The 4,296-nt window shown below is 27.5% G+C and overlaps 1 pseudogene; it reads left to right on the plus strand.

Moving 5' to 3' along the window:
* Window positions 1-1,671: 1,671 nt before the first annotated feature.
* On the plus strand, window positions 1,672-3,162 carry LOC139225149 (tryptophan--tRNA ligase, cytoplasmic-like; annotated as a pseudogene).
* Window positions 3,163-4,296: the final 1,134 nt, after the last annotated feature.

The following is a 4,296-nucleotide window of genomic DNA, read 5'->3' on the forward strand; positions in this document are numbered from 1 at the left end:
ACATCATGTAGATAAAATGTTTTTATAATCATTTATGAACATAAAAAATGATTACCACCTCTTATTCTTTCTAACTCCATTGCTGCGAAAAAGATGCGGCGCAAATAATTATTACAGACTATTTTTTCGCTCCATGTTCACTACATACATTCGTAAAAAAAACTTTCAAAGTTGCAAAACTAAAAAAATTATTATAAAACAATCTCAAATAAAAGCAATATAGAATATTAAAGCTAAACGAAGGGATTATAACTTGGTCGATTACAACCGATGTGGTATTATTTATGAAAATTAAATATGCACAATTAATGATAATTTTATATTATTCCCTATTAAATTTGTAAGTAAAAAATTTTCGTACAGAAATCTGAGAAAAACAATTGCATTGAATAGGAAAATTTTTGGAGACATACAGTAAACCATTACTCCTATTATGATATCATCTTAATTCATTAAACATTTTAACATAATTAATTTGATAAAAAAATGTAATAAAAAATTTTTTGAAATAAAAAATTATGAGAAAGTCAACAAGTCATGTGATTCACTAGTCACGTTTATCACAACCAACTTTAGAAATATCTTTTTGCTGTAAAAAATTCTTTTAATATATAAATTATTTCATTATATGTTTATCTTTATAGTTTTCATGAGGCTAAAGTGTACTTTAGATAAATTTATCTAAATTAACTACTTTGTTTACGCGCAGGATCAAAGTGAACATAGTCGATATTAAATAAAACTAAACGTTAAAACTTAAATATACATTTTATTGCATTTATATTTTTTTCAAAGATATTTTCATTGAATTTTTTCTGAGAATATATTCGGCGAGATATCCCCGAATAAGGTTGGGTTTTTTCTTCCGAATATGACTATTCTGCCTTTTGCAAATTCCCCAAGTAGCTTCAATTCGATTAGTATGAACACCATCCGATGAAAAACAGTTTTACATCGGAAAACTACGACTGAGTTAATTTATGGAAGTGAAATGGATAAGTGCATCGCAATTTATTTGCTTAATCTTGGGCGCGAACAAAGTAGTTCCTCCGAAATAAATTTATTTGAAGTAAAATTTAGCAGTTTTCATGTGATAATATCACCAAACTAATTGTTTATTAATATCTAGCACGAAAAAGCATTAACAAAATGTTTCTGATTCCTCAAATATTATTTAATATTTAAGCTAATCTATTTTTTCATAGCTTTATTTTAATATTAACTGCACATATAAACATTTTTTATAACAAATATTTTTCTTTATTTCAGAATAAGTATCATTTTATAAATTCTTTACTTTAAGTGGAGTACAGCGAAAAAAAACAACTAATACATTAAACTACCAAAAGAAAGAAAGTATTTTTATTTTCCAAAACAAGGAAAAAGAAATTATGGTACTAATATAATCGTTGAAACAGTGAAATATAAAATAATTAAAAGTCGTTTTTTACGCGTTATCTTTTATATATACGAATGGAAATCATTAATATTCGGCTGTTGTGTAAGTAAATATTGAAATATTTGATTCTCATTTTAAATTTTATATTTTTACGTTTGTCAACCATCGAGATCAATTAACAACCAATTTTTAGAATACGCATGCGTATAATAGGGTACACAACATCGCTTTTAACAAGAGGTTGTCGCAACAGGGCTAATTTGGTTGAACAAATGCAGAGTGTTACTATTGAGAATGTAATTGCGCCAGATAACAGAGGTGTCGACTACAACCGATTGATAGGTATGCTTTCTATTTAAATAAATCATATTTGGTTAAATTCACTTATAGAGAAATTCGGTTGTCAACCAATAACAGATGCTCAGATATCAAGAATTAAACGTCTAACTAAAAAAGAACCACACCATTTGTTAAAAAGAGGATTATTCTTTGCACATCGGTTATATAATAGTCTTATATTATGAATATCTAAAGTATTAATTTTAGTGATTTGGATGAAATATTAGACGGATACGAAAGAGGTGAGAAATTTTATTTATATACAGGACGTGGACCATCATCGCAATCAATGCATGTAGGACATTTGATTCCCTTCATTTTTACGAGGTAAGTGCCATTATCATTAATTTAATAGAAAAAATAATTAATTTTATAATCCGTCATTTAGGTATTTACAAGATGCATTCAATGTTCCGCTTGTAATACAATTAAACGGATGATGAAAAATTTTTGTACAAAGGAGAATCACTGGAACAGTGCTATGCAATGGGACAAGAAAATATTAAAGATATAATAGCATGTGGATTTGATCCTAAGCTTACGTTCATATTTTCAGATTTGGACTATGTTTCGTGAGAAAAATAATTTTTGCACTTTTAAAGATTTTTTTTATTAGTTCTTGCCAAGACTTTTATAAAAATATACTTAAAATACAAAAATGTATTACATACAATCAAGCTAAAGCAACTTTTGGATTTAATGAATCTGACAATATTGGAAAAATTATGTTTTCATCTATACAAGCAAGTCCGAGTTTTAGTTCTTCATTTCCAGCATGTTTTGAATGTAAGACCGTTTCATGTCTTATACCATGCGCTATAGATCAAGTGATACATTTTTTCTTATATAAATGTTATTAAGTTATATATAGGATCCATATTTTCGCATTACAAGAGATGTTGCTCCTAAAATTGGATACAAAAAACCATCTCTTATATTTTCTAAATTTATTCCAGCTCTACAAGGTGCCCAAACTAAAATGAGTTCTAGTGATCCATATTCATCAATATTTCTTTCAGATACACCAAATGAAATTAAGAAAAAGGTAAAATATTGTATATCATAAAATTATAGATGAAAATTTTATAGATTAATAAATATGCCTTTTCGGGAGGTAAAGCAACAATCGAAGAACATCGAAGATTAGGAGCAGATCTTGAAGTTGATGTTTGTTTTCAATACCTTAGTTATTTTCTAGAAGATGATGATAAGTTAGCTAAAATAGCAAACGTATCATTATCATTTTTATTGTTTTCTCAACATCTTTTAGGAGTACGGAAATGGTAGCATGCTTACAGGGGGAAATTAAAAAAGAGGTTATTTCACTTTTACAAAGTATAGTCTCAAACTACCAGAAAATTAGAGCAAGTGTCAGTAAAGAAATTTTCGAAAGCTTTGTAACCCCCAAATCTTTCAAATTCTGAATTAATAGATTTATCTTTAAATTTTATGAATTTAAATTAGTAATGTGTGTTGAGTGTATTAAAATATATTCATAATTTTGGATGTGAACTTTAATAAATACGGCAAAAATCTAGAACAAATTAACTTCATGATATATATTGAGAATTTTTGGATACGCAAAAACAGTATGATATATTTATAGGAAGATTTAAAATAATACGTTTGATCTAACATATTCTTTACCAACGTGCCTTTTTGCTTTAGTCGTCATTTTTAAGAAGAGGAGAGATGGCCTTACTTAATGTGAGCTAATGCGAGCCATTGCGAAGTAAAGCGAGATAGTAACCGACAACCATTCCCAAAAAGCGGTGTCCAAGGTTCATTTCTGTCTAATGTTTCAGATTTTTCGTATATCCCAATTACAAAAAAAATTCGGGAAAATTGTAGTAATATTTTAACTTTTATATAAAAAACTCAGATTATGTTAGTAGTGGGAGGATTAAATCGAGTAATGATGCGCTGAGAGTTAATTTCTTCATTTTTATGATAAATAGAATAAAACTTATATCTGAGAAATTGTTAGAGTATAGTTGATGTTATGTATTAAGAATAATCCACTGTGGTGCCTACAGCGCTCATTGAAGCAAGTCTAGCATTGTTTAACCCAAAAATTAAATAAGGCCATCAAGATCTTCAGTTTGTAAATAAATAATGTGATATTTAGTTTCTATGTTCCAAAAAATTTAGCAATTGAGCGCAAATAAATATTAATTAGTTGCGCGTGCATTGACAATTTAATTCTTGATTGAACTGTAAGCATTTTATCGCGATATATCATAAAATAATTTAGCATCACGCTGCAATAAATTAAATTTGGACATTTTTTCAACGTTTTTTTATCGAGTATCAGGCAGCTCCAGCGATTTAGAGTAATTTGAGAAACAGTTATTCAAAAAATTATATAGGATAATTTTTATTTACAAATAACTCGAAGAATTCTTAAGAAATTTGAAATAATAACCTACCTTGAGTTATACATGATAAAAAGATTTGAGTAACCATAATCTACAAAAATTTATAAAAATATACAATCAAAGTAGTTTTGTGTACCTCTTATCAAAAAATCTATTTTTGAGCTAAATTATAGTTTTAAG

Source organism: Pempheris klunzingeri, unplaced genomic scaffold (assembly GCF_042242105.1).
Source record: "Pempheris klunzingeri isolate RE-2024b unplaced genomic scaffold, fPemKlu1.hap1 Scaffold_69, whole genome shotgun sequence".
Classification (NCBI taxonomy): Eukaryota; Metazoa; Chordata; class Actinopteri; order Acropomatiformes; family Pempheridae; genus Pempheris; species Pempheris klunzingeri.